Below are 26,002 nucleotides of genomic sequence, written 5' to 3' on the forward strand. Positions count from 1 at the left end.
ATACTTTAGTGAATTTCATCATGAAAGTGATATCAAGTATAAATCTAAAGATTCTAAATTTGCAGAGAGTTGGAATATCATACATTTAATGTGTTCTGTGTAGTGATCTATTGCTGCTTTCTGTCAGGTCAGGAGGAAGTCCCAGAAGTTCGCAGCGATTAAAAACTGGGATAACGTTTACGAAGGTCTGCTTTAATGATAAAGTAAACTACGAGGTTAAAGTGGACATTGAGATTAAAGCCAAAATTTCCACTTTAATCACAAAATAACCTTTTCACTCTGTCCTTAATTTTTTCCTCTGTGGCTCAAATACAGCGCTGCACATTATGTTGCAAATAAATAAATAAATAAATAAATAAATAAATAAACAAAAAAAGACGGCACAAAAGATGGTACGTGAGACTTTTAAAATTTATCGTGTCCTTACGATGGCCATTATGCGACGCTTAAATATAAAAGCTCCACGAATGCATATCAGCATGCGGAGTACTCATCACATTGAACCATTCATCAAACATTGAACATCAATCCCGAAGGATCCTCAAAGCGGCTTTCTGTCACATGTAGATAGTAAACAAAGACTCTGACGTCACATTCCAACTTTTGGAATGGCACCGAATATTACTGACCCACAGCTTCCTTCAGTTCAAGAAATATAAAAAACACTCACTACCTTATGAAAACATGAAAATAAAGGACTCCAGGCACCCTGCTCAGCTATTGTTTTACCCTACTTTCCAGCAAACAGTTTAGGGCCATTGGCACTCATACCAGTAGGTTTAGAAACAGACTCTTCCCAAATGTTGTAAGCAGGCTGATCAGTCAATCATAATAAAAATACTGTAACATAGCAAATGGTGTGTATATGCTGTATACTATATTTATATATAATCAGTGTGTATTATATTATATATTATTATGTATATGTATTTACATAGACATAGACACACACTCACACACACACACCACTTAAACACAGACACACACAAGTGATATTCCATTAGAACGAAGAGCTCAGAACTGGAAAAAAAAAAAAAGTGTTATAATGCGGATTTCATTATGATGAAATGGGAACATAGTGCGGACTTTCGGCATGTACAGTTGACAAAGCTAACTGCAGAATGCCAAACTTGACAACGTCCATTCAATGTATCAATGTAGTATCAATGGCAGTGAGAAGTTCCATGTTTTTCTGTAAAATGCTTTAGTTTCATAAATGGCACCCCTTGGATGTCCATATTGCAGTCAGAATTGTAACATTTCAAAGTCCAGGTGGGTCAAGGGATCTCCTCGATGGCCAGTGCATGTGCACCTTCAATTACCAAATTGGTGACCCTCTGTGTCCATAGTTCAGACTTTCCAGAGAGAGCGCCACTAGAGTTAAATAAACACCAGCCCTCAGTGTCCGGAGCACACCCATTAATTTTCAAAAACAAACCCCTTGAGCAATGTTGCCAAATGAATTGGCTCTTACTGCTTATGTGAGTCACCCTTTTTTTACATAAGTTTTACATAAAAAGACCACGATAAAATGTTTGAGTAAATAAAGGTCATATTCATAGATGAGAATTGTTGAATGCACAAATTTGTAGGCAAATATTTCAAAGATGAATGAAAATGCAACACAATTAATAAATTTAAAAAAGCTTATAGTGTACAAGTGTTCACAAAGTAAAATCTTGGCAAATTTATGGAACATGCTGGAAAATGATCGAGTAGCATAAACACGAGGGAAGCTCAGCACTCAGCCTTTTGCTGGAGGGTGAGCCAAAAAAGTAATCCTCAATCTGATCTATGTGCTCAACGAAGTCAAACCATACCTTGAAAACACCCAGATATAAAACTGACTGAGTCTAGGTATGGTGAAACTCCAGAGCTCTGCAAGTACAGCTGAAGTCAAATCTGACTGACAGTTATCCTGTCCCTAGATATGTCCATAATACCTCTGGTCTATAGAAACCCTTCTTGAGCGCCCCTCCAATGCAACAGTGTGACAAGTGTCGAGTAAACCACTTTTTTGCTAAGTATTTTGCAGATAAAAAAACTCATTACAACAAAGTTCATTTTAACATTAGTATGTGTTTGCATCTGTCTTTTGTTGTCATTGCTATATCATCAACTGTTCTAAGCAGACATGAAAGTAGGAATTTCATTGCACTGAGTACACATGACAAAAAAAAAAAAAAAAGTTGATTAGAAAAGCAAGAGCTTCCCCTGCACCAGAAAAACTCTCAATGCTTCCCAACACACACAAACCACTAGACAAGAAATCTTTGATTAATACCAACTAATATACGAGTTGCTGGCTGAAAAGTAATGAGACTGATATTTTTTATTCAGAATCAGAGGATTGCACAAACTTGGAATAAACTTTCTTTTTCAAAGTAATGTCCTTCATGTTGAATGCATTTTTTACAAAGTTACAAAACATGATTCAAAGACAAGTAACAGACAGTTTTGTAAATTTCACTTTTAGTAATGCAGCCATGGCATTTTTCACTTCACCACCTCAGGAGAATTTCCACATAGTTGTTTTTTTCTCTTTTTGTTTTTTTCCAGTTGTTGTATCACTAACGCAAGCTTAACACAGTTTTCGATCAAACACCTCTGCCATACTCTCACAGGAATGTCTTCCTCATCCCCCATAACGACATGTATGAGGTGCTTCCACTCACACAAACACCTGCATTTCTACTTTTCAATCAGCCCTCGTATATTTACACCACTTGAAGAAAGGAACCAACTGTACACAGAGCTATACTTGGGGGTCTGCATTTTCTAAACATAAAAGTGGATAATAAAGTTGTTGATAATATCTTTGAATTAGAGCTGGGAGGTATACCGGTTCACACCGAAAACCATTTAAAATTTTTGTTATGATATCGATTTTTCTTATATAACACCACCAGTTTACAACAACATTTATTTATATAGTACATTTTCATACAAAAAGTAGCTCAAAGTGCTTTACATAATGAAGAATAGAAAAATAAGACACAGTAAAAAGATAAAATAAGTCAACATTAATTAACATTGAATAAGAATAAGGTCCAATGGCCAGGGTGGACAGAAAAAACAAAAACTCCAGACGGCTGGAGAAAAAAATAAAATCTGTAGGGATTCCAGACCATGAGACCGCCCAGTCCCCTCTGGACGGTTTAAATAGCCTAAACAACATTCGGAATGTGGCGCAGCGGGAAACTGTTTAAGGGGGGACCTTTTTCACTGCTGCACCGCTAAACATGCATTCAATGGAGTACATGCGTTAGTGGAGGTAGTGAGCGGTGAAAATGGACAGAGAACGTTCCGAAACTGAAGCTGTACCAGACGATAAAGTTGAACATGATGACACAGAAGAACTTTTGCTGAAAAAAGGAGCCATGTCTATTGTCTGGAGATAATTTGGTTTTAAAAGGGCAGATGTAGACCAAACAACTATTTACTGAAATTTCTGCTGAGCTAATGTTGTCGCCAGAGGCAGCAACACGAGCAATTTGCTGCACCACCTTAGCCGCAAACAAGCTAGAGGTCACTCGAGTCAGACGTCACTTGTAGATGGGTTTGCTGGAGGTACTGCCTATGACAAAAAAAAGCAAGTGGTGGATTGAGATAACCAACGCCATTAAAATCCATATAGCTAACGTCTCAGTGGACAGAGATTGTTAACATTAACAGAAAGTGTAGTTGGTTTACAAAAAAATCTTTATTATTTATTCCTTTTCTAAGACATGTTCAGTGCAATACAACTTTTGACGTGCACCTCTGGATATTTAATTAAGTCTAAATGCCTCTTTGGATGGTTGAAAATATGTTGTCAAAATTATAGTTTAAGTTGTTTGCAAAATTTGCTCAATAAAAAAAGGTTCTATATTTTGACTGCAACTGTCATGCAATGTGATTCCTTCTCTTCATTAGTGCCACCCCCTTGAAAACGATCACTTTATTGGGCCATGCAAACCTTAAAGTATTAATACTTGTGGGCACATTAAAATTTTTTTTGTACAATGTACAATTCTCATTACAGTTGGATCAGTTATTCTTAGCCAGTTTGCTGCAGTAATTGCAGTGGAAAATGTGGTTAACATCCACTCATGCATGGGGGAAAAAAATACTGTCAAATACCGTGAAACCAGTATCATTTCGAAAAATACCATGACATAGAATTTTGGTCATACCGCTCAGCACTAGCTTGAATTAAGCAGGCTAAACAGGACAGATATCTAAAGCTCTGAAATCCTGAGATTCAGAGACACTTTAGTGAAAACTTGAGAGAGATAAGATTAAGTGGAGGGATTTAACTCCGGTGTTACACCAGTTGTGGGGAACATCTAGACTTGGGGCATACTGAAAAGCAACATGGAAAACAATACTCTTGACTGCAGGATGTGGCGTAGCCGAAGAGTTATGGAAAGACAAAATGAAAGAAACAAAAGGAAACATAGAAGCAGAGAAGACTTAAGAACTTCCAAGAAATGAAAGGAAACAGAAACAAAAACAGAATCAAAGTGTGTGATAAATTAAGGATGCAAAAATTGGTCAGTAGATAATGGAAAATAAATGGGGGGGAACCAAAATAGGCGCACTACAGAAAAAACTAAACATGCCAGCTTCTTTTCTGTTTCAAATTATCATGCGATTATCTCCTTCTGTAATGTCTGTACAACCAAATTAAGAAAGGTTTATACTTCACGCTCAGAACACGTAAGTGCACGCATCACGGCTGCCAAGTGTTCCAAACGTTTGTTGTGTCCTCCAAGCACGTCCTCAGAAATTGATGCAACGTGTGAAAGAGTTTCAGTACCGGGGGGCACAGTACGTTCAAGTTGGAATGTAACAGAGTATCTGTTTAATATCAACATGTGACAGTAAGTTGCTTTGCAGATCCTACAGGATCAATGTACAAGCTTCGATGTTGATGAATGGTTTGATGTGGTAAAGCAAAATGCTGACATACAAATATGTTTGTGGTGCTTTTCTTTTCAAGCATCACATATTCCCCATCGTAATAATGCAATACATTTTAAAGGTCTCACATAATGTATGTAAGTGTATTTGAGCAACAGAGAAAAAGAAATTAGACACACAGTGACAACGTCTTTTTCTAGATTAAACTGGAAATTTCAGCTTTAATATTGAAATTTCCATTTTAATCATGTAGTTTATTTTGTCATTAAAGTAGATCGTCATAAATGTCATCTTAAAACCAACCTAGTTGTTAATTTCTACATGCTTTTGGGGCTTCCTCCTGCGCTGACAGCAGCGGCAGGCAGCAATTGCCGCACAGAACACATCAAATTTATGATATTTCAGCTCTCTGCACATTTAGAATCCTTAGATTTATACATGATATCACTTTCATTTAAATGATGAATACTGTTAATAGTTACACATGTGGCATGGTAGCACTGATGCCTCAAAATAGGAAATCACGTCCCTGGTGTTCTCTGCCTGGAGTTTGCATGTTTTCCTAATGGGTTTGCACAGTGTGCTCCAGTTTCCTTCCAAGGACATGCGGGTTTAGGGATTTGGTGATGCTGAAATAACGCTAATGTACGTGTGTGCTTATATTCACCTTACGATGACCTGATGCCCTATCCAGGGATTTTTTCTGCCTCATGCCTGATGCTTGCTGGAATGAGTGTGCCCCTGGATTGATGGATGTAATCCATCCTTTTCAGAAATATTGTGGCAAGGTGTCCTGAGAATTTAATGGATGCTTCAGGCAATTCACAACACAGCAAAGCCGAATGTCGTTTGCTCACTGTGATGATATCTAGCACTGCCACCTGGTGGAATCTTCCAGATTTACATAAAGTACATATGCAGGTATAAACAGTACACCACTTGCACAGCAGTAGCGTCTGCAGGAGAATACATTGCATCTCATGAACTATAAACCCAGCCTAACAGTGCTTAAGAAATAAATTAGGCTACATTTTAACATATATGGCTAAAGTTAAAATGTGTGACACCATCAATTTATTTTCAATACAATTATTGGTTTTGATCAACATTTTCAGATACCCAAGCCTATCCTGGGTGAAATTTGCACAAGAAAGGAACTTATTCTATAATAAATTTGAGTCGCTCAAGCAATGAATTCATACAAAATTAAAGGTGCTTAAAATGATTGGGATACAAAGGGGTTTACAATACCATATCATTCATAGCTGAAAACTTTTAACAGAGCACTTTTAACCACCGTGTTATTGGTTTTGCTTGTTTTAGGTCATTGAGGTATGGAGAAGCCAGGTTGCAGATATATTTTTAATCAGCAGTTCTTAACTCTTTTAGAGCTGATGTCGACTTTTGTCAAAAGAAGGAGGTGACTATGGTAATCAACTGTAAGCTGTGCCAAAACAAACCGTTATGTTTTAGTTGGACTCTCGTTGCTAGAAGGAAAGTTAGCATCATTGGTTTGACCGAGATTTTCTGCACTAGTGTGAGTAGTAAAGTGCAAATGAGAGCAAAAATTGCACCAACATAATGGCGAGAGATCAAAGCGAATGCATAAAGCAAAATACTCCGTTGACAAAGTTTTGCCTATTATCTCTGAACTGGACTATGACATGCTGGACTCCGATTTTGATACAAGTGATCGAAAACGAATGTGAGGTTCCAGCTTCAGCTGACTGGTCCCCAGCTAATTGAGTAACTGACACGCCTACAGCAATGTTCGCCAGGAGGACTGCTACTTAACAATAGTAAGAGGTAGAAACCAGATTGCAATGTACTGCGACCGTGATGCAAAGACAGCCTGGCAGCAAGTCTGCCGCACATTCTTGGCAAACTGGCATCCGCAGCATGCAGCAACAGACGTTTTAGGTTGATTTCTGTGTGAAACCATTGCTTTTCAGAAACTATGTTTTTCGGAAAAAATATTCAGCCCTCAAAGAGTTAATATGACTCTATATGATTCATATATGTATTATTATAGTACTGGGACTCAACACATCTATATTCAGAAAAATCAATGGGTTCGGGGGGTCAGGATATCCAAGTATCCTAAAAGTGACACACCAATGTTCATTATAAGTCTTTAAAACACTGAAAACGTTAATTGGCACTTGGGATTTTAAAAACAATTTTGCAGGATTTTTGAAGATATTATTTCCTCTGTCAAGACGGTGTTGTGGCCTCCAATTCCCAAGTTAAAAACTACTGTGTGCAGAGGAAAAGAGAAGAAACAATAATTATGACATAAAGGAAAGGTACATAAGGATAAGAATTGGAGACAGAGGTTGTGAAGGACAGAGAGATAAACAGAGATGGTGGCTAAAAAGGCAATGCATTGAAAAATGTCAACACCACTATGAACACCTTATAAGAATTTGGTAGTCTCTTATAAGTTCTCCAAAGATGCCAATATTGAAATCGGGAAACCTAAAATCAATACCAAGTTTGATGCTTCAGCTTGGGGGCTTTGAATGAAGGATGGCAAAGTAGCTGAATGGACTACAAATGTACTTTAGAAATGTGTCAAAAGATACTTATTGTGTACTTGTCTAAAGCCCTGTCTTAGAATATCCTTTCTACCTAAAGGAAGGCCAGAAGCACTGAAGTTTACACAAAGTTAAAATTAATTAAATTGAAAGAAATTAAAGTGTTATATTTTTTGTTAAAAAAAAACTGAATGCAATGATGTGGAGATGGCAAATGTCAATATTTTATTTGTAGTAGAACGTAGATGTCAGATCAAACGTTTAATCCGAGTAAATGTATCATTTCAAAGGAAAAATATGTTGATTCAAAATTTCACGGTGTCAACAAATCCCAAAAAAGTTGGGACAAGTAGCAATAAGCTGGAAAAAGTAAATTTGAGCATAACGAAGAGCTGGAAGACCAATAAACACTAATTAGGTCAATTGGCAACATGATTGGGTATAAAAAGAGCTTCTCAGAGTGGCAGTGTCTCTCAGAAGCCAAGATGGGTAGAGGATCACCAATTCCCTAAATGTTGCGCAGAAAGATAGTGGAGCAATATCAGAAAGGTGTTACCCAGCGAAAAATTGCAAAGACTTTGCATCTATCATCATCAACTGTGCATAACATCATCCGAAGATTCAGAGAATCTGGAACAATCTCTGTGCGTAAGGGTCAAGGCCGTAAAACCATACTGGATGCCCGTGATCTCCGGGCCCTTAAACGACACTGCACCACAAACAGGAATGCTACTGTAAAGGAAATTACAGAATGGGCTCAGGAATACTTCCAGAAACCATTGTCAGTGAACACAATCCACCGTGCCATCCGCCGTTGCCAGCTGAAACTCTACAGTGCAAAGAAGAAGCCATTTCTAAGCAAGATCCACAAGCTCAGGTGTTGTCACTGGGCCAGGGATCATTTAAAATGGAGTGTGGCAAAATGGAAGACTGTTCTGTGGTCAGACGAGTCACGATTCAAAGTTCTTTTGGAAATCTGGGACGCCATGTCATCCGGACCAAAGAGGACAAGGACAACCCAAGTTGTTATCAACGCTCAGTTCAGAAGCCTGCATCTCTGATGGTATGGGGTTGCATGAGTGCGTGTGGCATGGGCAGCTTGCATGTCTGGAAAGGCACCATCAATGCAGAAAAAGATATTCAGGTTCTAGAACAACATATGCTCCCATCCAGACGTCATCTCTTTCAGGGAAGACCCTGCATTTTTCAACAAGATAATGCCAGACCACATTCTGCATCAATCACAACATCATGGCTGCGTAGGAGAAGGATCCGGGTACTGAAATGGCCAGTCTGCAGTCCAGATCTTTCACCTATAGAGAACATTTGGCGCATCATAAAGAGGAAGGTGCGACAAAGAAGGCCCAAGACGATTGATTGAACAGTTAAGAGGCCTGTATTAGACAAGAATGGGAGAGCATTCCTATTTCTAAACTTGAGAAACTGGTCTCCTCGGTCCCCAGACGTCTGTTGAGTGTTGTAAGAAGAAGGGGAGATGCCACACAGTGGTGAAAATGGCCTTGTCCCAACTTTTTTGGGATTTGTTGACACCATGAAATTCTGAATCAACATATTTTTCCCTTAAAATGATACATTTTCTCAGTTTAAACTTTTGTTCTGTGATTTATGTTCTATTCTGAATAAAATATTAGAAGTTGGCACCTCCACATCATTGCATTCAGTTTTTATTCACAATTTGTATAGTGTCCCAACTTTTTTGGAATCTATACTAATAAAAGGCAAAGCCCTCACTCACTCACTCACTCACTCACTCACTCACTCACTCACTAATTCTCCAACTTCCCGTGTGGGTGGAAGGCTGAAATTTGGCAGGTTCATTCCTTACAGCTTCCTTACAAAAGTTGGGCAGGTTTTATATCGAAATTCTACGCGTAATGGTCATAACTGGAAGCAGTTTTTCTCCATTTACTGTAATGGAGATGAGCTTCAACGCCGGGGGGGAGTTTCGTGTGACATCATCACGCCTCCCACGTAATCACGCAGTACATAGAAAACCAGGAAGACCTCAAAAAAGCGCTGAAGAAAACATGCATTATATAATTGAGAAGGCAGCGAAACAATAAGAAGCGAGCGAGTGACATATACAACCATATTCATGAGTTCTGCTACTGAAACAAAGCACGATGTAAACCTACACTTTAAATTAAGTTCATAGACAGGCTGCCGCTGGCGTTTGTAATTTAGTGCCTGCCCATATAAGACCGTCCGTCAGCGGCAATCCAATAGCAAACTCCCACTAAATATTCACGGGTTAAGGACTGTGTTTATGGAGAGGAAGATGAGATGGTCAGGGTGGTGTTTGACACAAACTCAGCGAAACTGCGAGAGAAAGTTTTAAGTGCCAGGACTAAGGTAACATTAAATACAGCCATGGACATAGCACCAGATGGCACCAGCACAGCTGGGAACCTTCGATGCATGTACACCGAGCGGCTCACGTGAACTGACGCAGTGCAGAGATAAAAGGCAACAGTTCCAAAGAGCGCTGAACAAAAACCGAATTACACAATTGAAAAGGCAGCAAAAAATATGAAGCGTCTGATAAGCATATTCATAAATCCAGCTACTGCGGAAACAAAGCACACGGTGGAAAAAGTCAATGTCCGCTAAAGGAAGACAGTGTAAAAAACCGTGCATGCAGTGTGTCAGGTCTCAGATAAAGAAGAAGACGAGCTGTTTATTAATGCAGTAAGAAACGAATCGATGAAAGAAACCTGTCATCTTTACAGCGATTGACAAACACGGAATGTAACTTGAACACAACACATCCTACAAATACGAACCTGATTGAAAGAAATAATGATAATCAAATCCTTGATGACAGCAACACTCAGTAACACTCACAAAACAAATACTGTATATTGACAGTCATGTTACGTTATTTTTAAAATGTTCCCTTTTCTTTTCTAGCTTTTTAACACACTACTTCTCGCTGCGATACGCGGGTATATATATATGTATATATATATTCCGATCTACATACTCGAATAATGGATACTTTATTAGCCATCAATGATTGTTTTGGTAAAGCCATACTCAGTGTATTCATTAGATGAGCGGTAAAAAGTAAGAGCGAGGGAGGATGCAGGCTGTAGTGCGTCAACTCTATCTGAATTGCGATCACATTTCAAAAATATATCTTTTCAAGTTCTATTTAGTCCATATTTGTCAAACTCAAGGGCCACGCCACATCCGCCGGCGTGTAATTATATCCGCCCGAGATCATTTTATATACTGTATTATTGTTATTAATGGCCCAGGTATATGAAGCGCTGGTAACACAATAAACTACAGATCCCATAATGCAGCGCTTCAGCTGCCTTGCGAACACTTATTGCGAAGCTAGCTCACGCGATGCTGGAGAAAAGTTCATTCTGAAAATAGAGCCTTTAAAAGCGATGGGAGGCTGAGTATATGTTTACTGAACCCGTGTGTCTCATTTGTGGAGCTAATGTGGCTGTAATTACAGAATTTAATCTAAGACGGCACTATGAGACAAAACATCAGGGTAACCTGAATGCAATGCAGAAGATACAGAAAGCAGAATAATTAAATAAGAATCTGACACTTCAGCGGACGTTTTACCCGTGCACAATCACAAAGTGATTTCAAGTGAAGCTGCTTTTATGGGAGACACAACCACTTGCCCCACTTTCCCTGTTGCCAAGTAATGTTAAACCAAGTCGTCACTACGGTGTTCCCAAATCGCACTTTGCTGATAAACTGAGCGCACTGAGTTTGCACGGCGCTTTGGTGACTTTGAAGAACAAAAAGTCCGTCTACATGCGGCTCGAACCTTGTCCATGTTTGGTAGCACATATCTGTGTGAGAAGCTCTTCTCAGTGATAAAGACTAACAAAACAGCACACAGGAGTCGCCTCACTGATGAGCACCTGCAATCCATCCTGAGAATCTCCACAACACAGAACCTCACACCAAACAGAAACGAACCTGTGGCCAAAAAAAGATGCCAGGCGTCCAGCTCTAAAATGACATATGAGCAAAGACAACTGAATGATTTGATTTGTTATTGCTGAAAGGAACACATTTTATTTATATTTCCAGGTTTTGTTATGCAGCATGTTCATATTTGAATTTGTATAATTTTGACAGGATATATTTTTATGGAGAGCAAAATCTTTTGGGATATTTAAAATCTAAGTTTATTTTTATATAAAATTACATAAGAGTAAAGAAATTTGAATGTTTGTTCTTTTAATGTTTACTTTATTTCTAACTTGTATAATTTAGACAGGATATATTTTTATGGAGAGCAAAATATTATAAGTTGTTTAAGGTTTGAGTTGATTTATTCAGGAATAATATTCCTGTCTGTTTTACCATTCCTACCAAAGATATTTCTGTCGACTAAATAAAAATTCCTTCTATTTAAAATTTAAATAGAACTTGAACAAATACGATAGTTCATAATATCCACGAGACTTGCGTAAGAGCGGAGTTATCCATTTTAACAAGCAGCGTAGTGCACTGATACGAAATAGCTGTGTGTGTATATATGTAGATATGTATGTATATGTATATATATGTTTATATATGTGTGTGTGTATGTATATATATATATGTATTTGTGTGTATGTATGTATGTATTTATGTGTGTGTGTATATGTATGTGTATATATGTAGATATATATGTATGTATATATGTGTATATGTATAGATATGTATATATATATATGTTTATGTGTGTGTGTGTAAATATATATATATGACAACAACACTCATCACTCACAACAGTGACAAAACAATTACATTGACAATCATGTTACGTTATTTTCAAAATGTTTCCTTTTCTTTTTCATTGCTTCTTTAACACACTACTTCCGCTCTGCGGGTATTTTGCTATCCGGTTTGTAATAAAAGGCAAAGCCCTCACTGACTGACTGACTGACTGACTGACTCACTCACTGACTCATCACTAATTCTCCAACTTCCTGTGTAGGTAGAAGGCTGAAATTTGGCAGGCGTATTCCTTACAGCTTACTTACAAAAGTTAAGCAGGTTTCATTTCGAAATTCTATGCGTAACGGTCATAACGGTCGACATCGTCCGCCATGTTGAACTTTCTTATTTACGGCCCCATCTTCACGAAATTTGGTAGGTGGATTCCCTGAGCTAACCGAAACCAATGTATGTACTTATTTCGGTGGTATGACGTCACTGTCAGCCGCCATATTGAACTTTCCAACATCATTAATTCTCCAACTTCCCATGTAGGTAGAAGGCTGAAATTTGGCAGGCTCATTCCTTACAGCTTACTTACAAAAGTTAAGCAGGTTTCATTTCATTAAGGACTGGCTGGCTGTAAACTTCCTTCACCTGAACGATTCAAAAACCGAGGTCATTGTTTTTAGTCCCGACTGCAAACAGGCTCCACCCCTTGGCCTCGTTTCTCTTCCCATTCCAGTAACTTCGTCTGTCTCCAATCTTGGAATCAAAATGGATACGTTCCTGAAAATGGATGCTCAAGTCAACAGCACAGTAAAATCCTGCTTTTTCCATCTAAGGCGAATCGCCAAACTCAAGCCTATTCCGTCTAACCACCTCCTGGAATCAGTAATCCATGCATTCATTACGTTCCGGCTTGACTACTCTAATTCCTGCCTTTTTAGTATTAGTAAAGCCACTCTTTCTAGACTCCAACTGGCTCAAAATGCGGCTGCAAGGCTTCTAACTGGAAGTAGCAGAATCCAACACATTTCACCGATTTTAAAAACCCTACACTGGCTGCCGGTTAGATTCAGAATCAATTTTAAGATTCTCCTCCTAACCTATAAGGTATTAAACGGTCTAGGCCCCGCCTATTTGAGTGTCTTGCTCCATTGTCACAATCCCCCTCCTGTTCTTAGATCCGCAGATCAGCTGCTCCTAACCGTTCCCAAGGCACGTTTTAAAGCTTGTGATGAAAGGGCTTTCTCCGTCTGTGCACCCAGGCCCTGGAACTCCCTGCCCTTAGTGGTTAGGCAAGCCGCTTCAGTCGCCACATTAAAATCTCGCCTAAAAACGCACTTCTTCACATTGGCTTTTAATTCTTAACCTGTTTCATTTTCCACTTGACTTTTGCTATTTTCTCTATTTTATTTGTTCCCCTGACCCGTTTTTAGTATCTCTGTTTTAATTCTCTCTTAATGATTGTTTTTAATATTTTGTTTTTAGTCCTGCTTGTTGTAACTGTACAGCGGTCAGTTGTAATGCTGTGTTTTTAAGCGCTCAACAAATAAATATGGTATGGTATGTCGAAATTCTACGCGTAATGGTCAGAACGGTCAACAACGTCCGCCATGTTGAACTTTCTTATTTATGGCCCCATCTTCTCGAAATTTGGTAGGCGGCTTCCCTGAACTAACCGAAACCAATGTACGTACTTGTTTCGGTGGTATGATGCCACTGTCGGCCGCCATATTGACTTTTCAACAGTCTTTGTTACTTATGGGCCCATCTTCAAGAAATTTGGTACACAGGTTCCCAACGCTAACTGAATCCTACTTACGTACATATATACGTCCATAGTCTGCACCTCGGTCACCGTGTGAGGTGGTATTGGGTCCCCCATCCCAACGCCTCCCACGTTGTTGGCTGCCTGCCTATATAAGGCCATCCGTCGCTCCGGTCTCTACATTCCCTTCCTTGCTTCGTCACGGGATTCACGTCTCCCTACTGATAACTACAGCCTTTTTGTTTAATCCACGGCTTCTCCGCCGTTTTCTTGTTTGTTTATTACAATTATAGTTATTGTGTAGGTATTTTAGACTTACTTTACATTGCTCAGGTACCCATTTCCTTTATCGTTCCAACCACCATTACCATGTCTATCGAGATGATCACTATCGATCAAAGAACTGTCACTTACAGAGTGGTTTACATGCCCAGAGATGGCACCAACCTTTTCCATTCTCTTTGTTACATATTGCAAGGCCATATCAGGCTCACTCTTGATATCCGGACGAACATTCTGTCTTATGTATTGAATGACTGGGACAGGTTCAAGGTGTGGACTGATGACAGTACAGGAGATAATTATACTACAAAGGAGCACTATAAGAGTGAAATGTTTAAGCCCTTCACCTATGGTTCTGCATGTAAGTTGATGGCTGCCACTGAATTGTTCGGTTGTCGCTTTCAAGTGTACCAAAATGGCCAAATATTTTACACCTTTCGAAACCGCCAATGCCTCTTAAACATCTTAGATTGACAGGTGACGGTTTCAGTAGTGGATACTTTGATGTTTATGAATGTTTAAACTCTCAAAAGCAGGATGTGATTTTATCGATGAAACCGGTTGTGTGCTTACAACGCTTGACAGATGCCGAATGTCTCTTCAACACAAGTCTTACAAATACTGTCGTAATTGAAACAAACCATGAAACTCAAACCGATTATGACAGCAGCAATCCAAGCTGTGAGATTTGAGACAAGATTACTGTTCACATGGCCAACTGTAAGTTACATGCTCAAGAGTAAGCTCAGCGTACAGCTTGGTCATGTTACAACCGGAAGGCCGAACTGACAACATGGTATACAAAGAGATCCTTAACAAATAAATTATTGGCATATTTTCCCTCAGTTTAAAAAGGTTTAATTTTCTTCTTAATAAAAATTTTAATGCAGTACTTGGCCGCTGTGAAGCGCGGGTATTTTGCTAGTAATCCAATAAAGCACGTGGAGGTTAAAAATATACAAACAAAAACAATCCTTTAAAAAACGAGGTTAAAACGTTCTACAGGAAGCAGTCTTTAAAAATCAACAACAAGCTTGGTGCTTCTTTTAACTGGTGACTCCCCTGCTTCTCCCTGTCCAGGCTTCGCAACAGGAGAGCCACTCTCCCTGCAGCTGACCTTTTTCTTTCATACACACGAGACTGGAGACCTCCCGATCCCTTGCTTCGGTCTGGCACTCATCCCAGCCTCAAGACTTGGTTCAATCCAACGGCCAGGACGCTCACGTTGGATACTCCCTGACCAAGCCTCCCGACTCCCGCTGCCTTTCCGGCCTTCTGCGGCCATTCGCCTTCCCCTGGTCACTCCCACTACCTGCTCGCTCAGCGGGAGCGACTTCTAACTCCAACGCCTGGATGTCGGCCTAACACCCAGCTTCCTCGCAGCTGCCCACGAGCGTTTGTTCGCTCGCTCACCACACACTCCGTGCGTCTCTCTCTTGCACCGACCTGCTTCCTCTCTCGCTCCCTGTAACCTCTGTCCTTTTCGTTTCATTTTTTTCCCTGATCTGTTTCCTAACCGACTCGCGCTTCTTTTAAACAGCGAGGGGCCATAGCAGCTGCACCACATTAGCCACAGGAACAACCACGGATGTGGGCAGTCCCTCACCTGTGCACTCGGTGAGAAACTCCCACACCGCAGATCGCCCTGTGGCTTGCTATGGCCACTACGCCCCCTCACTAAGCTGCCGCGAGAGCGGCGATTACTTATTTAACAAAAAAAAAAAACGCCCTTTGCTCAGCGAGCTGTGGACCCATAACACCACACCAACCCCCCCACCAAATGGTTCCTGTCCACAACCCTATTTTGTTAGGCAGGCTAATCAAAAATTCTGTTACGGACTAGTGCTACCATTTAACTATACAGAAAATTTATAGACCCATGTTTTAGAGCAGCGTTTCTCAACCTTTAAGTATTTGCGACCCGAGTTTTCATAACAGTTTTAATCGCGCCCCCCCCTAATGTTTGTTTGAAAGAAGCCCACTAATACCAATTTGTTCATTTTTAATTAATGATATATCATAAATGCATATTTTATTATACCTACTTAACTTATCGACATTTATCTAAGTCTATACTTATTTTTCTAGTATCAGAATGTAGTTTAAGTTAATTTGTTTTGGTTTCAATAGATGTATTTTTTCATATTTTTGATTCTTGTTTCCTTTTTTCACATCTTTGCGCCCCCGCCCCACAGTTTGAGAACCACCGTTTTAGTGCTTGAATATGGTGGGCACATTTGTTAAAAGGCTTTCTATGGATGCAGGCTGCTTCTCAGTCAAGGCCTCACTACACACTGCACTGAATGTAAAACATACTTCTCTGACATTCTGGTAAGAAGCTGACCAAAAAGAAATAGGATTATTTGGAAAGCTCCTCTGGAATTCCCTAGTTCCCTAAGGTTTGCATTTCTAGCTCTCACAAATCTTTCTAGGAGTAAACATTTATAGCTCATCATATGTCTCTAAGTTAAATTACATTGAAGTTGTGTCCTACCACAACAGAGATTTTTAAAAGATCTGCTCAGCCTTATAACTTGCACTGCTATGAAGACTGCAGATGTCGATTTGAAACTTGTCTAAGTAGGAAAGCAACTACTCCAGTCAACAAATTGCACAACACAGCCTCAACTCACCAACTGAGGAAGTGGAACGGCTTAAGTTCCTCTTTTTTTTTTTTTTCTCTTTGGTCTTTTAATCAATGGGACCAGGAAGGTAATTCTGTATAGCAGAACATTCACATAAGTTGATAGATGCACTGCCATGGTAAGCACAGCAGAACATCCAGGGCAGAAAAGCCATCTCACTCTGTTAGGTATTGATTACAACCATAATCACATTTGGCAAAAGTATGTGTGGTCCCTGTAGGATGAAGAGAATACATCTTTTTATTATAATTCTACTATAGGCAACAACAACACATAATGTACCATCATAAGTAGCATTGTGACTCTGCTGAAGACAGCAACACATTTCTAGCCCTTATCATATGTCAAACAGGTTTTAGTATCTTGGACTAGAGAAGCCGGTTTCACTGCAAGTCAGCACTGACTAAGCAACTGAAAAGATTTCTTCACGAGAGATCAATTAATAACAAGGAAGGGAAGAAGGAAACACTATCAGAAGGTATAAATAAAGGAATACAAAGTTAAAAAAAAAATCCATCCATCCAACCCATATAGTTGAAGTCAAAACCTACTGATCATTCCAGAGTGACTTTCAATACATAATTTAAAAAGCAGAACATAAGTCAGAATCAGACTTCCTTTTAATTTCTAATACTAACAGGTCAAATAAGAAGCAAGCTTAATCACCAAATCTTACCTATATCACAACTAAATACAATTATTTTCATACAGTGCATTTCTTGAACAGAATCTAAATATACATTAATCCATCCATTGTGAAATAATGACTCAAGATCATTGAGTGAATTGCAGCTACATTACACGACTTTTCCAGTGATTTACAGTCATAGCCATCATTTACATAATCTTAGCGAGTATGAGGCAGTCAACGGCACACTCCCATCAAGCTAGTTGCATACTGCGATATGCCCAGTAAGTCACTCCAACTAATCTTGACCGACTTTGACAATATGAATTAGGACTGATTTTCTTTGTGGTTGTCAGGGTGAGCTATGTGTTCAGGGCAGCTGACAGGCAATGAATGGTGATCTGCAAGTACAATACATATTATGTAGCAGTTAGGAACAAGGAACGCATGTGTTTTAAACCTCAAAAACAGAAGACTCTTCTCAATCTGATGTCTTGTGTTTTATGTAAGATAACGCAATGGAAAAAAAGAAAAAAAAAGGAGAAAAAGGGCCGAGGCTGAACTTGCCACATCAGTTAACCCTTCACCAGGCAGCATGCTATTGGCTATCACAAAACGGGGCATTTCAGCTGTGCTGGAAGGTTTGCACAAAGTCAATAAATTAGACATTCAAAGCCATTTTCATTCATTTTAACTGATGTAGTCTGGCAACGAGATCAGCAACTGTAGTTGTAAAGTCTGAAATGTTCTACGACTAAAACCCACATAATACAACATTGCCTTTAATACAGTAATACAAAATAAAAATAAAATACAGTAGAGCACTTTAAAACACTGCTGAAAACACATTACTTTAACATGGCCTTTTTATAACTTCACTTTAACTTAATACTGATACTCTGTATGTTCAATTCTTCATAATAACTATTCATGGTGGCTCTAAAATCCGTACTGACCCCAACTCTCTCTTCTGTTTCTTTTTCCGGTTTCTTTGTGGTGGCGGCCTGCGCCACCACCACCTTCTCAAAGCATCATGATGCACCAACATTGATGGACTGAAAGCCAGAAGTCTACGTGACCATCATCATTAGGTCCTTCCATGAAAACGCTAAATACAAAGAGGACTGTTTGATTTATGTTAGGTAGAATGCCCAGAGAGGACTGGGCGGTCTCTTGGTCTGGAACCCCTACAGATTTTATTTTTTTCTCCAGCTTTTGGAGTTTTTTGTTTTTTCTGTCCACCCTGGCCATCGGACCTTACTTATTCTATGTTAATTAATGTTGACTTATGTTTATCTTTTATGGTCTCTTCTATTTCTCTATTCATTTTGTAAAGCACTTTGAGCTACATTTTTTTTGTATGAATATGTGCTATATAAATAAATGTTGATTGATTGATTGATTTAATCGCTGTCTCAATAAAGTAGATCATCAAATAATGGACTTACACAAAAAATAACAAAAAATATTCTGACCAAAACACAGACCTGAAAGAGGCTTCATATTTTCACCAATGATGACATAGGCAAAGCTGTATGTGTGTGGTTCTTAATGTTGTGAAAATTAAAAAAAAAAAAAAAAAAAATTTATACCAGTAAGTAAGTCAAATTTATTTCTTCACAATAATCATATATATTAATTTGCCACATGAAACTGTGTTCTAAAATGAGCACCTTTCATAAAGGAGGAGAAGGGTACCAGGGTCCAACTGTTAAGAAAAACATTCAAACTCATTAAAAAAAGTTCTTCACGTATTTTAAGAAGGAAAAAAAGCAATAAAGCATAATGTTGTAACATTCAACCATTGTAAAAGAAGACCAGATACACATTTTATTCAGCTGCTCGTCTTGCTTACTTATTGGAGCATCATTGATTAGTGCTGGTATTAATATTACTGAAGGACGATGTGAAGATGTGGATTGCTGCCTTAGTTCTGCAGACAACTAGACAATAATAACTGAAAAAAAGTCACACAATTGATTATATTCTTTCACTATATGGAAACATATTTAAATATTTCGCAAAGATGTTTCCTGTTGGACTGATAATGCACAAGTGTGCTTTAATGGGAGAGAATATTGTAACGATATGTGAGAGACAGAGGTACGGAATTTCCCACATTATTCAAACATCTAAGTCAGGTGGTCCTAAAAAGGAGTTTTTTTTTTTAGCTTCTTTGGTCGCTGCTTCTGCCACACGGCTCAGGTGTACTGCAGCTCAATCTGCTCCCAATTGCTTCAATACCTTGCCTGTTCGTTCAGACCACCCAGCTCCACCTCTCTAAACTCACTCTGGGTCAGAGGCAAAGTATGCTTTCTCCCACAGGTCTGTGAGCTAAACCAAAGCCTGGGTTTACATCAAGGACTCACCAGCAATGTTGTCTATGCGCACAAGCCCTGAACCCCTGCCACAGCCACACCGTTGCTGTTTACAGAGCTACTTTTATGCCGGTTTCTCCAGGTAGCACAGAGCTGTTATTCCTGCCTCTCAGCACCAATATCTGCATTAGTTTTACATGCTCTCATCATGTATTTATGGACTGATAAGTATGAGTGAGAGTCAGTGACTTTACTCACACAAACATGTTATCCTCTGTTCTTTTATCATCATACATTCAGCAAGAGCAACTTAGGCATTAAAAAAAATCAATAATTGGTTTGTGGTACTTTAATCTGCTTTACTGCACACTCTTGTCTTTTCACTTTCTTTGAGCACCTTCTTTATAGTGTATGTGAACAAGTTACACATGACGGAAACTGCGATGTACAGGTGGCTTGGCTATTTCAAAAATCTAAAGCTTTTATTGAAAATACAACATAGTGTAATCAGTTCACTTCAAATTTATTGTTATGTGTATAAAGTGCAATGATACTAGTATGTGCTGTTTTCTAGTTTCCTTTCATTATTACAAGGATACCTCAAAAATATCATTAAAACTGAATGCCGGTAATAGCCAAATCCATCCATTATCCCCTTATATATTTAATTCCGTGTTGCAAGAGCCAGAGCTCTGGACAATGCTTTTTTTTGGAACCTTAAGGCCATTTGTCTTAGTACCCTCCTGTATTGTAGCATGACCTGGGTTAACTTCCACTGGCATCTGAACAGTTCTGGAAGATTTCATCAGCATTACCTCCGGTAAGATTTCATTGTCAAATGCAAGGATCACTGTACCAACTGCAGCATTCTTACAATTGCTAAACCAACTTCACTAGAAGGGCAGCTACATCATACTGGCCTACTCCCATCTTCCAAGAGAATCCAGTCTAAATGCAAGGACAAGGACTATTTCTCAAAAGGCCAGATCAACACCCTAGCTATAAAGAACCTGTGATCCTGCAAGATTCATTAAGCTGGTGTTAATTCTGAAACAAACTGTTTCTTTGACTAAACAAACAAAAGACAGTGACAAAAGTAGAGTATGGAGAACCCATAATTATAGAACCTATTCCCAAATGTAATCTCCTGTCCCATGACATGTGGCCTGAAGACTAATGATTACTCAATTGATCTCTATTTATATATCTGGTATAAGCATACTAAAGTTGCTATGCAGTGTCATCTAAAAATGAATTAAATAAACCAAGTTTTTAGTAAATGAATAGGTCAGGTTATGCTTTTATATAACTTGCTTGCCTTTGTCTTGTGTGTGCTTTTTCAAAGCTTCAAGTTAGCACAGTGGTCGTCTTTATTAACAATGATTTGGCTTGCAGTGTCACTTTAATAAGCAGATCTTCAAATGTAACTACAGGTATGTGCCCAAATCAAGAGCAGCATTTACAAATGTGAAATACAGAACTTAGAAAGAAAAAGGATTTCCAGTAGTGGAGCAACCAAAATGGATTCATTCTGTATTCCAAAATTTGTGTTTGATAAGACAAATAAAATGCACATACTGGCAAAGTGGCATCCTGACCATGCCTTTGAGTAATCTGTGTTTTTTTTTTTTTTTTACTCCTTCATTAATGAGTCAGAATAGAAAGATGGTTATTACTTTTAAGATGAGCTTACATCAGTTCTGGAATAGAGCTGTTAACATGTACTTTTTCTCCATTCTACAAACTTTACAAAAAACTAGGTTGGCTCCAACAGACAATGAAAGCCTGATCATTTCCTCAATTTTAAAGAATGGTGTTAAGAAAAGAAATTTAGACTTCGTCAAAATGGCGACCTAACCTGTGCTTCTAGCAGAGAATTTGAATTGCACTTTCAGGACTTCAGACACAGCAGGACAGATTTTTCAAATTTTCATCTTCTCTCAACATTAATGTGGATAATGTGCCAGACATCTTGCTTGTTTAACATAAAAAGCATAATGGTATCATACTGATCCACAGCATGTTTACAAAAATGACAATACATACTTTAATTCTGATTTTTTTTTTTTAATTAATTAAAATTCATTCTCTCTGTCTCATCACAAGTATGTAACTGTAGATGCCACACCCTAGATTGCAATTCCTTTCCAAAGAATAAAATAATTAAGTTAGAAATAATGGGAGACTGAACAAGTGTAGGCGTGCTAAATATTAAGTAAGAAGTGGTCTAGCCAGTTTTTCCTTTCTCCCCCATCTTTATGCTTTCAGTTCACATAAAAGGTCAAAAGATGATGTTAGATATCAACAATGACAGAACCACCTATTTAATATCATAAATAGAAGAAATGAAGTGTGAGATATTTATCTGTTTTTGTAGCATTCTAAAAAATCTGCAAGAGAACCTATTTCTCAAATGATAGTTCTCCCTCTTCTTTAGCACGGTTTTAAAATACACTGTCACAGATCTCAGGCTGTAAGTATATACCCAGCTTGAAGCCATGCACTATTACAATAAGGGCCCAAAGTTCTAAAGTTGGTATAGTAAGTATGTTGTTTTAGGCTGCAAAAATTCAACTTTAGCTTTATACAGTCAACTACCACTTCACATTAATCCTGACTTTGGCTTGCAGCTGTGTCAATTTGGTTTACTTCCATCTCTGAAAATCAAAACCCATTGAAGTACATGATTGTGAGGCACTTGGTGTTTAGCTCATTAAGCGAGTCTCTCTTATCTGTGAGCAGAGTCTTATATTTACTAAAAGTTCCTCTCACAGTCAAATGAGCTGACTGCCTTGGTCAGCACAATCTCTTTCAGTGACAAGAAGGTTGCCCATCTCCTTTTCCTGGCAGGCTTATTGAAGAAGGCAGACATCACCCGCATCACTAGTGAGGCAACCTCACTTAAGTTTTATTTATAGTGCTGCCAAGCCTCTCCCATCAAACTGATGACATGATACAAGAAGGTTGAATGCACACTGTTAGGTCTTTTAAAACCTCCTAGTATGCATTCAGACAGTATGATGCATTGTCTGCAACCACTGCTAAAATGTTAAGAATCAGCTGGTTGTTGGGAAGGTACTGAAGTACTGCCTGTGAAAAGGTGGAAAAGCTGCAGTGCTCCATAAAGAGAACATCTGCCAAAAAGCACTGGTCTTCAGTACCTGTAATTGTAAGTATGTAAACTATTTCCAATTATTCTTAAACTTTAAATATTTACGGGCTGAAAACTTACATCATTACATTTGTAGTTTAAAAAGCTATGCATCTGTTGCTTCATCTACTGCATATCTTAAAATAATTAATTAAAAATCAAAAGCTAACCAATCTGGAAGACACTAAATCCGGGAATTAAACAGAAAAAAAAAGAAAAAGACACCCGCTTTAAGGGCTCACTGCATCTGAGGAAAAGACTGCTCTTCCAACCAAGTTTGTAGGTGCAAAGTTTATAGTGTAAGAGTCAAATGTGGATCTTGCGTGCCTCGTCACCGTGAGGCAAAATGTTTATTAAATCCAGAAATATTGTTCATTTTCAAAAGGGAACCCTTTAACAACCAGTGCCATTCACTAACAACATTTATCTACCTGCTAAATATAATTTAATCAGTTCAATGACTTACAATATATACATCCATTACAATTAGATCTGCCTACATAAAAGAATTACCATACAGCCAAATGTTTACTCACCTATCACCATGTTACAGCGCATTGCTGCACCCACCACACAACAAACCACCCGGGCTGAGATCCAAGTGCAGCCGTGTAACTGATGATACCACAGCACCACACTGGCTGTAGTGCCAATCCTGCCACCAACCCCCAGATTCTCACTGATAGTTGGAGGACCTGCTTACAGGGCTGGATGCAGATTAACGTCATACCTAGTATGGAGCAAATGCAGGTTAAGGGCCTTGCTCAAGGGCCCAACGGAGTAGAGTCATTTCTGTTATCTTACAGGATTCGAACTGGCAACCTTCAGATTGCCAGTGCAAATCCCCAGCCTAACAGCCTCCACCCGTATGGTGGGTACAGAAATGTGCTGTAATCAGCGGATGCTCCCAACTATGTTGAAAAATGCTATAGTCTTTGGCTATCTGTGGCTTCATCAACTACAACATAAATTTTCTTGCAATGAGTCTTTCAAAGAACAGGGCCTATTATGTTGCTCAAAGACACAGGGTGAATGAGTTTGATGAAGACTGCTCTCATTTTCTGGAAGCGTGCCTCATTGTTTACAATAAGAAGAAAGGACGCATCCTCATCATTGTTTTCAAGTGTTATGTCTGACTACGCACACTTGGCCATAAAGTCCTCCACAAACTGGCATCTTGCATCTGATGATTTTGTTGTTTCCTCTGTTACTTGAAGGGGAACAGTCAGTAATCTTAAATTCTCCTTGTTCTTCAGAAGGGTTTTAGATACGACAGGGTCCTTGCACGTATTTTTGGTGTGTAATCTATGGTATGCTGCCAAAGAAGAATTGTGTTTGCTTGAAAAACAACAAACTAGAAAATAGTATCTGGATGACAGAACTACAGATTACTCAAATATTTAAAATACTGGAAAGTTTTGTAACAGTCATCCTTTCTGTCTCTAAATTCCGGACATTTCTGTTTTGAAATCTAAAATTCATTTTTATGCGTTAATTACGTGATTCCATTTGTGTTCTTCGCATCATGGAAATCATAGGGCCCTACATATGTCAGTCACATAGAGGAGACACACCTCCAATATTTTGGGCCAAATCAAACTGTTGGAGAAATAAGACAACTCCTGTATGTATACAGTACTTCCATTTTGTATTAGAAAGTGCCTGCGGAATAATTACCATCCTGAGCTTCCTTTCAAAATGGATAGTGTTACCATCTGAAATGGCCCATAGAGGATATTAACTGCAATAGTGAACTATGCTATTGTCTTAGAATTACGGATTGCTTTTTTGTGAGTATTGTAAATTATGCAATACTGTTGCCAAGTTTTGTAGGACACTGATAATAATTTACAATATACACCATACAAATTCTAGAACTAGTTTGGGTGTGTGCATAAACAACAAATGTAGAAATAAGGCTGGTCAATCAGGATTATAATGCATACTTCTTTTAGATACAATAGGCGTAGTCTATAGCTTTTGGATATGCTCAACCTGGGACTGGTTTAAGTCAGGTTGTTAACAAGTCTGTTAAAGCCCCAGACGCACTGCATTGTCTATATGCAAGTTGGCTATGAGACACCCAAATACCTGTATTACAACAAATGTCAAGGCATGATCTTTGGAATATAGTAAAGAGGTATAGCTCTTCTTCAAGAAAGATTAGGCTTATTTGCAAAATGGCAGCCACTTGGGTAGTATAGGACTGCAATATTCCTGTTGGAGCTTTTCTTCAGTTCTACATGCCGAAAAGTAATCTTGCATCATGCTCCTCTATTATAAAGGACGACGAGTGGCACCCATCTGGTTTTCCGAATCAACTCTGCTAATGGCTTTTTATGCAACATGCCTGTAACATAATTAGTTTAGAAAATCATCTTTAAACAACTCTAGTCTTTGTAATCTAAACAGTATAATGTTTTCCTTGTCCTAACTGTATATATTCCTTTACAGCTTTTATGCTTGAATCAGAGATAGTACAGCAATAAAACTCCAGTGTTTCCTTGCTTTTGGTCATGGATCTTATCTACTATTTGTATCATGGCAAAAAATTTCACTACAGTAGTTGACTATGAGAAAAAATGGACAGGAATCCTCAAGGGTCTGCAACTAATAAGAAGTACTGTACTTATGATTCAGGAGCATTATATTTTAAAAATACATTATAATCCAAGCATATACCAATCCCAATGATTTAAAATGAGACATACAACTTATGTAGCAGCCTGTAATAACAAGAAATCTGGCAGTCCCACCATCACATCTGGTACCAATTGGCACAGCAGCAGTTTAGCAAAATGGAGCACAAAGAAGTCATTGCAGTTTTTCCATAGTCAAATGAGTACAGCCAGATGCATTACACTTATTTAGTAAGCCTCCTGTTGTTAAAAACAACCTACATTAAGACATTTGAAATTCATAAAAAGAGTTAGCACATGGCTCCCATGCCTTTTTTCTTCTCTGCAATTGATACTGAAGTTACATACCTTGCTCAAATCAATAAAATCAGATCATGAAAAAAAACACAAATACAACATTAGCATAGACAGTATCATTCTGA

At 38.6% G+C, this 26,002-nt stretch overlaps 1 protein-coding gene across 1 annotated transcript in view; it reads right to left on the reverse strand.

Annotated features, from left to right (window-relative positions):
* Window positions 1–26,002, reverse strand: part of dstyk (dual serine/threonine and tyrosine protein kinase) — a 75,517-nt gene that overhangs the window by 19,252 nt on the left and 30,263 nt on the right. The window lies entirely within an intron of this gene.

The sequence above is a fragment of the Polypterus senegalus genome, chromosome 10, assembly GCF_016835505.1.
Source record: "Polypterus senegalus isolate Bchr_013 chromosome 10, ASM1683550v1, whole genome shotgun sequence".
Lineage (NCBI taxonomy): Eukaryota > Metazoa > Chordata > Cladistia > Polypteriformes > Polypteridae > Polypterus > Polypterus senegalus.